At 32.4% G+C, this 11,814-nt stretch overlaps 1 pseudogene; it reads left to right on the top strand.

Annotated features, from left to right (window-relative positions):
* The first annotated feature begins 327 nt into the window (after positions 1-327).
* LOC114258103 (protein DMP2 pseudogene) lies at positions 328-7,890 on the top strand (annotated as a pseudogene).
* Positions 7,891-11,814: the final 3,924 nt, after the last annotated feature.

The following is an 11,814-nucleotide window of genomic DNA, read 5'->3' on the forward strand; positions in this document are numbered from 1 at the left end:
TACAAGAAATTCCCTCCACTCTTTCATCTCTTTCTCAATAAATACACACCAAACATGCATGAATCTTGCAACAACCATAACACAAAACACAAATCAAACCACTAGTGAAATTTAGTTCCAAAAGATAGCCCAAAACCAAAACCCTAGCTACCTAATTACCAAAAGCTCTGGGCTTTCCCTAGTTTTGATCCTAAATCTAACTTAAGAACCGGAGGGGCTTTTTCGACACATATCCACCAATAATTCATCTGAATTATTTTGCAGAAGAACTCTCACGAGTGTTCACGTGCGAAGAAATTCAGTGTCCATACAATTACAACCCTAAAAATGGCTGACATCAAAACCACATCATCATCAAGCTCAACGACGCAAAACATCACAGAAAAGACCTACGCAACTGCTGGAAACCTCATCAAGCTCCTCCCAACAGGGACAGTCTTCTTCTTCCAATTCTTCAACCCTGTCTTCACCAACAATGGCACTTGCCACGTGGCCAACAAGTACCTCACCGCCTTCCTCATCGGTGTTTGTGGCATCTCTTGCTTCATGTCTACCTTCCATGACAGTTACAAGGGTACTGATAAGAATACCCACTACGGCATTGCCACCTTGAAGGGCATCTGGCCCTCCACGGCGTCCGATGGGGTGGACTTGTCGGTGCTTAGGCTCCGGTCCGGGGACTTTGTTCATGCCTTTTTTTGCTTTGATTGTGTTTGCTGTGGTTATAGGACAATCTTCACTGTATTTAAAAAGATTAAATTCTGTTGTGTACAAAACAACAACAAGAATATAAAGAAATAAAGAAAAGGAGAGAATTTGTTTGATTACAAAAATCAAACTCGAAATAAAAATAAATAATTAAAATCAGATTTAAATTTTGTTTTTGTAACAAAATAAAATCTGTTTTTATTTTGTTTTTGTAACAAAATAAAATCTATTTTTATTTATTTATTTTTATTTCGAGTTTGATTTTTCTAATCAAACAAATTCTCTCATTTTCTTTATTTCTTTATATTCTTGTTGTTGTTTTGTACACAACAGAATTTAATCTTTTTAAATACAGTGAAGATTGTACTACAATCTTAAGACAGATTCGTCCTCTCCACGGTGCTTTCAGAATTTGGACGTCTATCTCCCAGGATGAAATGATCTTACCACAAACAATAGCAGCACTACAAATTGTTTGCCTTACGAACACACTAAGTGTTTACACTCTTTCTTTCAGAAATAAAATACAGCAAGATGAAGAATATAATTAGCAGAGGTGAAATACGAAATTTCTGAATGAAATAACATCAAATGAGGGTGGTCCTATTTATAGATGTAAAGGTGGCTCTTGGTTTTAAATTGAACAGATATGATACCTGTTGGTTTTGAATTCAAACAGATTTGAATCTGTTAACAATTCAAATAGATCGCAAAAACGAGAAGGGCCCTGTTTGGGTGTGCACTAATTCCAAACTAGTTTATTTCTGTTTGAAAACGGGAAGGGCCCTGTTTGGATGTACAGAAAATCCAAATCAGTTTAATTTGAATTCTGGATTTTATTTTACCAAAAAATAAAATTAAATTCAAATGTTTTTTGCCCAAAAAGATTAGAAGCCCAATCCAACCACACACCACGCACCCGCGCCCAAGCCCAGCCCGCCCGCCCGACCGGACGGACGGACGGCAGCGGCGCGCGCGCGCGTGTGTGGTGATTTTTGGGTCCAATGGGTCTAGCCCATTTTGCCCATAACCTCTCCCTCTAAAACACTTGAGTACCCCTTGGGGCACACCCCAAGTATCTCACCCAAGCCTTATAAACCCTTTCAAAACTTCCCACCAAATCAATGTGGGACAAGCCAATTTACAACCTTAAGGAATTTCCACCAAAACTCCATTTCCATGGAGCACACTTTGGCTTCAATTTCCCATTCACTCAGTAATGGTTTTGAGCAACCAAATATACCACGTGAATCACAACGCGGCATAGAACGCGTTATCACTTTGACCCGAGTAAATCGACGCTCGGGGCCCACCTAAAAAATAGACCAAACTTGAGAAAAAATTCTGGTTTTACCCAGAATTTTTCTACCATTTCCAACAATCCCCCACATGAATGGAATTTGATGACAACAGAAATGCAACAATATGCAGACTTTAACGAAAGAGTATAAGTCGAAAATATCTTGCATCAGGATAGGTAGTTTTCGGCCTTGAACCTTCCCTAGTGATAACCTATCGGACTTACTGGCTAACCAATGGACGCGATGCCTTGAATATTTCAGCCGTTTGTGTAAGCCAAGACAATAGATTTCACACAAAATATCTTCTAACACATCGTGGTTCTCACTGTTGTGTTCATTTTGGCCTTGAACGCGCCTGGTTTTCATAAGTGTTTCTAGAGAATTTAGCCTTTTCATTCTCATAGAACCGGCCCCAGTTCAACACTCATATAGGTGATTCTTATTGTGAGTATCTCCTTATACTCGTCTTGATTTTATGCCTTAATCAAGATATAAGTAATCATTAAAAGCAAAGCTTATCCTTATACCCCTACAGACAACATATGTTGCAGATATCACTCTCACCATAGGAATGGGTAGGGAATTTTTAATCCCTTGGTGATTTCTGGTGAGCCATACATAACTTAGCTGTCCCTTTGAACTTAGTTCTTGGGATCTCCAGTCATATAAGTAGGGTTACCATTATGACGACTCTTATGTAATAGGCTTTAATCCCATCCCCTTCGATGAACTATACACTAGCTCTTTTGTCAAACTTTTTGTTAACGGATCCGCAATATTCTCTTTAGATTTTATATAATCTATTGAGATTATTCCGTTTGACAACAATTGCCTTACGGTATTATGTCGACGACGAATATGTCGTGACTTACCATTATACATATGATTCTGTGCCCTGCCTATTGCAGATTGACTATCACGATGAATGCAAATAGTTGGCACAGGTTTTGCTCACATTGGTATGTCTTCTAAGAAGTGACGAAGCCATTCTACTTCTTCTCCTGCTTTGTCCAAAGCAATGAACTCGGATTCCATTTTGGATCGTGCAATGCATGTTAGTTTCCTGGATTTCCAAGAAACAACAGCGCCTCCTAGAGTAAAGACATATCCACTTGTGGATTTTGAAACTTTAGTATCCAATATCCAATTTGCATCACAATAACCTTCAAGTACTGCTGGATATCGAGTAAAGTTCAAACCATGATCACGGGTGAATCTTAGATATCTAAGAACCCGAATGATCGCTTTCCAATGGTCTTCTCCAGGGTTGCTAGTGTACCTACTCAATTTACTAATAGCATAAGCTATATCAGGACGAGTACAATTCATTAGGTACATTAGGCATCCAATGATTTGGGAGTATTTTAACTGAGACACTGCATCACCTTTATTTTTTGATAAATAAATATTGATGTCTATAGGTGTTCTAGCTAAATCCAAATCATCCTTGATAAATTTATCAAGAATTTTCTAAATATAATGAGATTGAGATAATGCATATCCGTCAGATGTTTTAGTAATTTTCATTCCTAATATAACATCTGCGACCCCCATATCTCTCATATCAAATCTTTTGTTAAGCATCTGCTTAGTTGATTTGATCATGTTTTGACTGCTTCCAATGATAAACATGTCATCCACATAAAGACAAACTATGGCATATCATTGGTTAGTGTTTTTAACATAGACGCATTTGTCACATTCGTTTATCTTAAACCCATTAGTAAGCATTGCTTGATCAAATTTTTCATGCCATTGCTTAGGTGCTTGTTTTAATCCATAAAGGGATTTTACAAGTCGACAAACTTTCTTTTCTTGCCCTGATACTACAAACCCTTCTGATTGTTCCATATAGATCTCTTCATTTAGATCACCGTTTAAGAAAGCTGTCTTAACATCCATTTGATGTATTTCTAAATTAAACAACGCTGTTATAGAAATAAGCATGCGAATGGATGTTATTCTTGTCACAGGGGAATATGTGTCAAAATAGTCCAGACATTCCTTTTGTCTGTAACCTTTAACAACAAGTCTTGCTTTATACTTGTCAATTGAACCATCTGCTTTCATTTTTCTCTTGAATATCCATTTATATCCAAGAGGTTTAGAACCTGGTGGAAGATCCACCAATTCCCAAGTATGATTTTGCATAATGGATTCAATTTCATTATTAACAGCCTCTTTCCACAAAGGTGCTTCAGGACCTGTCATTGCTACCTTAAAGCTTTGAGATTCATTTTCTAACAAGTATGTCAGAAAATTTGGACCAAAGGATTTTGATGTTCTCGCTCTTTTACTTCGTCTTGGTTTATCATTAGTTAAATCCTGTTGGTCGAGACTATTACTAGTCTCTTGTGTTTGATTGTCATTAGTCTCTTGACTTTGTGTACAATCATAAGTTCTTTTCTGTGAACTTAATTCCTGTCCTTTTTTGTAAGGAAAGACATGTTCAAAAAACACAGCATTCCTTGACTCTATAATAGTGTACACATTTATATAAGGTATTTCTGATTTATAAGTCAAAAACCGATATGTACTACTATTCTGAGCATAACCAATAAACACACAGTCTATTGTTTTTGGTCCAATCTTAGTCTTTTTAGGAACAGAAACTTCAACTTTTGCCAAACACCCCCACACTTTTAAGTATTTGTAGGAAGGTGGTCGACCTTTCCACAATTCATAAGGAGTGCTGTTGGTTTTCTTGTGGGGTATTCTATTAAGAACATAATTAGCAGACAATATTGCTTCCCCCCACAAGTTCTGTGGTAAACCTGAACTTAGTAACATGGGTGCTGTAGTTTGGTGAATAATGCCATGTTGTGCACAAAATACATTTAATGGTGCATCATATTCACCACCCCTATCACTTCTAATATAAATCAATGAATTTTAAAACAAATTCAAGAAAAAACCAAAATAATTATGACTACTGAAGTCAGAATTAATGTTTTGACAAAATCATATCCTCATAAAAAATTTTGCCTAAGAATCAAACAATTCAAAAACCCATTTGATTGTATACATTCTTGCAACTCAATAACAAATAAATGTCAGTGTCACAAAAATATTTGTGACAGAAGAAAATTAAATTATCTCAACTAATGCAAGAGATACACCCCCATATTAATAAAATGGTTCATGGTTTAACAAATTCTACTACGCAAATAAAATAATTATTAATGACATCTCATGTCATATAATTCAAAATAAACTAAAAATCAACATAAAAGATTACTTAAATTTACTTTCCAATTAAACGGACCGATATAATTACATACATCTTCATGTTTAAATTTCTCTGGTGTTTAAACACCCATTCAAAATTGATTAGAAATATTCAAATTAACCTGCTTATGTCCAAAGTCGACATAACAATTTATCATTCCAAATCACTTGAAATTATTGTTAAGAAATAACTTGAGTTGATATCATACATGCATATCAAACGCATCAACTAAAAATAATGAATTAACAAAATAAATTAATCATGCATGATCCCATCACTTGCATCATGAAATAAAAGGATTCTCAACTCATAAATAAAATCCAGCACATTTGAACTTTAAACTTCAAAATGACAAAACATACATTCATTTAATAAGTTTGATTTGTACATAAATAAACAAATTAAATATGCATTAAAATGTTCTTGTGAATATATATATATATATATATATTTTCCAACTCAAGTGCAGATATAATTCAAGACTATGAATCCACATTGTAATAAAAATAAAATTAGTTTGTAAAACTAATATTTTACTCTAGAAATAAATTCTTCCATGTATACTCATGATGAACTATGATAAAGTCAAAATAATTAACACATTTTCACAAAGGGTTCAAAAATAAGTGGTCTACCAAACGAAACCATAAGTTACTTACAAAATTAACAGATTGTGACCGAGTCACAAAGTTACATGATTGATTAACAAAATTAATTGTCTAGTTACTAAAACCAGAAAATAAATTACAAAACAAAATAATTTTATTTTCCTTGTTACTAAAACTAGTAAAATAAAATACCGAAATAATATCTGATTATAAAAATCAGAAAACCAAACCACAAATTAATTTTCTAGTTACTTAAACCAGAAAATAAATTATAACACAAAATCATTTTATTTTTTTTGTTACTAAAACTAGAAAATACTGTAATTTTATTTTCCTTGTTACTGAAACTAGAAAATAAAATACCACAAAACTATCTGATTACATAAATCAGAACAAACACAAAATAATTTTCTAGTTACCAAAATCAGAAAATAAATTAAAACACAAAATAATTTTATTTTCTTTGTTACTAAAACTAGAAAATAATATAATTTTATCTTCCTTGTTACTAAAACTAGAAAAATAAAATACCAAAATAATTTTCTGTAACACCAAATAATATTCTTCAATTGTTAATGACACCAGTATATTACTACTAGTTGTCAAAGAAAAGAGACAGTATATTACTACTATCTGTCAAATAGCATAAATCACTATTTGTTTTTCCAACCAGAATATTAGTTTGAAAACACAGAAAATTAAATACAATGAAGATACCAAAAAGGAATCTGTCTTAAGATTGTAGGACAATCTTCACTGTATTTAAAAAGATTAAATTCTGTTGTGTACAAAACAACAACAAGAATATAAAGAAATAAAGAAAAGGAGAGAATTTGTTTGATTACAAAAATCAAACTCGAAATAAAAATAAATAAATTAAAACAGATTTTATTTTGTTTTGTACACAATAGAATTAAATCTTTTAAATACAATGAAGATTGTCCTACAATCTTAAGACAGATTCGTCCTCTCCACGATACTTTCAGAATTTGGACGTCTATCTCCCAAGATGAAATGATCTTACCACAAACAATAGCAGCACTACAAATTGTTTGCCTTACGAACACACTAAGTGTTTACACTCTTTCTTTCAGAAATAAAATACAGCAAGATGAAGAATATAATTAGCAGAGGTGAAATACGAAATTTCTGAATGAAATAACATCAAATGAGGGTGGTCCTATTTATAGATGTAAAGGTGGCTCTTGGTTTTAAATTGAACAGGTATGATACCTGTTGGTTTTGAATTCAAACAGATTTGAATCTGTTAACAATTCAAACAGATAGCAAAAACGGGAAGGGCCCTGTTTGGGTGTGCACTAATTCCAAACTAGTTTATTTCTGTTTGAAAACGGGAAAGGCCCTGTTTGGATGTACAGAAAATCCAAATCAGTTTAATTTGAATTCTGGATTTTATTTTACCAGAAAATAAAATTAAATTCAAATGTGTAGTGATTTTTGGGTCCAATGGGTCTAGCCCATTTTGCCCATAACCTCTCCCTCTAAAACACTTGGGTACCCCTTGGGGCACATCCCAAGTATCTCACCCAAGCCTTATAAACCCTTTCAAAACTTCCCACCAAATCAATGTGGGACAAGCCAATTTGCAACCTTAAGGAATTTCTACCAAAACTCCATTTCCATGGAGCACACTTTGGCTTCAATTTCCCATTCACTCGGTAATGGTTTTGAGCAACCAAATATACCACGTGAATCACAACGCGGCATAGAACGCGTTACCACTTTGACCCGAGTAAATCGACGCTCGGGGCCCACCTAAAAAATAGACCAAACTTGAGAAAAAATTCTGGTTTTACCCAGAATTTTTCTACCATTTCCAATAGTGGTTTCTCTTTTGGATGTAAACACTGTGAATTGCTTCTACCCATCGTTCGTATCATCGCAGAAGGTTTTGGTCATGGTGTTGCCGCCGCTTGTCGGGGCAGTTGCTGGCTTTGTGTCTATGGTCTCCCCTTACACCCGCCATGGTATTGGATATTCTTCAACCCAGTCTTCAACAAGCTCTGAGGCCTTGTTTGTTTAAATGGGGAGATTATTAGTATGATAGAATTGAGTGAGAAGATTACTAGCATGATCATATTTGATTAGAGATGTAAGATAACTTATATTTATTTATGTATTATATAGTGATATTAGTTAGTTGAAATTAAGGCCTCGTTTGGCAAGAGGCTATTTTAGCCAATTAGTCAAAAAGTTACTAAATTAGCCAAAAAGTCAACAACCCATACCAAAAAGTCAAATATTCTCTTTTCTCTCTACTTTTTGCATATCTTTTCGTAATTAGCCAAAAAATCATCCCAAACATACAAGTTTTTTTTACCTACCTTTTTAGCCAAATAGCCAAAAAGTTACTAAATTAGCCTGTTCCCAAACGAGGCCTAAATTTATAAAATTATGTAAAAGTCATTGTTATACAAAAAGTGATTTTGTTATTTTTATAAAGTGCATGGCAAAATAATCTTTCCACCTTCAATCTCATGAGATTAGAATTCCATAGCAATTTTGTACAACAAACATATTTTTTTTGTAAACTAACCTCCAATCCTCTCATTCATCTCTCAACACAAACATGCATGGCCTTCTCTCTCTCTCTCTCTCTCTCTCTCTCTCTCTCTCTCTCTCTCTCTCGTTTGTATTAAAAAAATAAAAGAAAATTATATTCACGTACCTTGAATTTTTTTTAAAAAAATACAATTACTTTCACACTTTTAACATAATTACATTAATCTCCCTTAAGGTTTTAATTTACACAACAATTATGTCATTTTTCATCAATAATTCGTTAGTTATATGAATAAAAAAAATAATATTGTCACTTTTTATATATACTAAAATGTATATTTATCTTTTTTATTTTAATATTTATATTCTATTTGTATTAATTTCAATTGATTTAAACTTATTAAAAAATAAAATAAAAAATGATGTTGAGGCTGACTAATTAGCCAATGTGTGCTTGGCCTTGTTTGGTAGGACTTATTTCTAGTTTATTTCAGCTTTTAACTTAATTTAAGCTATTTTGATGTGTTTGATTCAGCTTAATAATACAGTGTATAGCTTTTTGTAAGTCAAAAATCAACTTATTATTTGAGTGGGGAAGGAGAAGCTTAATTTATAAGTCAAAAATCAACTTATGTTCACAGTTATAAGCTATAAGCTGTTAGGCTATAAGTTATAATCACTTTCCCATAACTCTACCAAACGGGGCCCTTGTCTAGCTGATTAATCAATTTTCATGGCGTGTTGAGGTTTCATGCTAAATATTAGTCGGTCTACTCACGGCGTGCTGAGGTTTCATGCTAAATATTAGTCAGTCTACATAATATATATATATATATATATATATGTGAGAAATTTTATTATACACGGGTATTGTTTGGGATATAAATTAACTTTTTGGCTATTTTAATGCGGGCTAAAACTTATTTAGGATAGATTTTTTTGACTTTTTTAACTTTTATAAGAAAAAAAATAAAATGATTATAATTTGAATGTGACATTTTATTTTATTAATTTTTTAACTTATTTTATTTTTTATAATTATTTTAAAAAAAAATTAAAAAGTCAACGTGCGGCACGATGGTACATTTCTCTTTGACAGTCTACTATATATTTGTAATATTAAATTATAATTTATAATAATGTAGGTTATAACTTGATTATAAAATCATACATTTTTAATAGGATGAAAGATGCAAGACGTGGGGGACACCGCACAGTGGGGACTTGTAAGAGGATGAAAGATGGTTTTTTACGCTCGTCCTTCTCTTTTCTTCTATTATTGATGTTTTGTCTTCTAATTCATTAATAAAATTCAAAAAAAAAAAAAAAAAAAAAATGAAAGATGCAAGACGTGGGGGACACTGTACAGTGGGGACTTGTAAGGGTTTGAGGGTTTCAAAGCTTTTGGAGTCAAGATGTTCTTAACTTTTTTTGTGTTTTGTTTTTTTATTTTTGGTTTCGTTTAATTAAAAATTTCTTGAGGCGGAAGTTGGTTATATGGATATGAATAGCAGTAATAGGGATATTCGTATTTTCCAAATCTCTCTTGGTGTATTCTATTTCTTTGTACTTGTAATTTTATATTTTTAATGAAATTTTTACTTTACCGATCAAAAAATATATTTGTGATATTTTGTTATGATTTATAATAGTATTAGCTATAATTCGATTATAATATGGTTATAAAATCATACCTTTTAATAGGATGAAAGATAATTTTATAACAAATTACTTAATAATATTTATCGAGTTTATATATATATTACAAAAGGAGAGTCCATAATTGTTATCCGGGCCTATGGGGCCCACTACATGTCTCATTTTAATAATCCAAACAGTTCATTATATAAGGTACTTCATGTATATCATCTACAAAAAAAAAAAATTAAGTTGATTCGATAATCATAACCTATTCAATTTATTATATTTGTGTCATCAAAAAAAAAAAAGAGATGAATGTATTTTTAAAAATAGACCATCTATTTTTTTATGACAAAATGTGATAATTACATGAGTTACGATTATCGGATTAACCTAATTTTATGTATGAATGTTATAGGGGAAGGACTATAAAATGAATGATTTATCAAAATAAGATTTATGGTAGATCTTACCAACTCAAACAACACCCTTTAATCCATAGGAAGCCCAGTCCATTAAAAGTGGAGATCACATTCAGATAATTAACTTTAGTAGGTGAAAATATATAACAATAGTTATTATTTTTGTTAAGCTAATGCAGATAAAAAAGATATGTTTGATCATATTTTTGTTTTTAATTATGTTGACAAAGAATATCCGACTAATATAGTAACATTATTATTATTATTATTATTATTTTATTTTTTTGTGGTGGTAGAAATCAAAATTTAAAATTTTATAATAATTTTTTTGATAAAAAATTGCATATGTTTTTGTTTCTTAAAATTTGAATCCTGAATCCGTTTCTGCAATACAAGGTATATATATGTACACTCAATCTTACCTTTGATAATCTTTTTTGTTAAGACAAATTACAAATCTGTTAAGATTTATTTAAAATATTAATTGTTTTTTATGATTCTGAAAATTATATCACTACTAAAAAAAGCACTTTTTGCGACCACTATAAGTCGTCGCAAATAATAAAAATACAGTCGCAAAAGACCTTTTCCGATGGCTCATGTGACGGCAAATAGAGGTCGTGTCACAACCCAAATCTGCCCTTAAAAGTTTGGCATCGTAACTGGCCAATAATCCGAGATTACCAAAGGCTTTCTTGAACAATAAAAAATAATTGGGGTTAGCGAAAGCAATAAACAAAAAATATCAATGGTTCAATGAGTTGTGCATCTATATGAACAAATATGTACACGTATAAACGTTAATTTACCCACAAAACAATACATAACTTATAAACTAAGATTGTATACAAGACATATGCACATGTGGAAAGTGTACACCAGGAGCAAAAGCTTGGCAACGGCCTTCCAGACCTAGCCCCAACTCGGAGGCATTCAAAACAACTAGGTAGGCTTTAGAACGATGGCTCGGCTAAAGACCCCTTCTATACTTGTCCTCTGAAACGCTCACCTATACGTAGATATATAAAAACAGTCAATTAAAGCTCAGTGAATAATATTAAAGTAAGGGTTAGTGAACGAATTCCAAATATATCATATACAGAAAACCGATCATACATATCTGTCATATCAGTCTCATAACAGAACATAATAATGGTACATCCAAAGGAACATATCACATATCGTCTTCCGACTAGAGTAATCGGTTCCGAATACCGATTAAACACATATCACCACAATGACGTAGCTAACGAGATCTCGTAATCACATGTATGTAATGGACCCGTACCAATGTGCCGTCCCCCATGACTTGGGACTATCCTTGGATACAATACTAGATTTGCAAACCAAATATTCGTTCACAGAATCAAAATCACATTTCA

Source organism: Camellia sinensis, chromosome 7 (genome assembly GCF_055761805.1).
Source record: "Camellia sinensis isolate YWXY chromosome 7, ASM5576180v1, whole genome shotgun sequence".
NCBI lineage: Eukaryota > Viridiplantae > Streptophyta > Magnoliopsida > Ericales > Theaceae > Camellia > Camellia sinensis.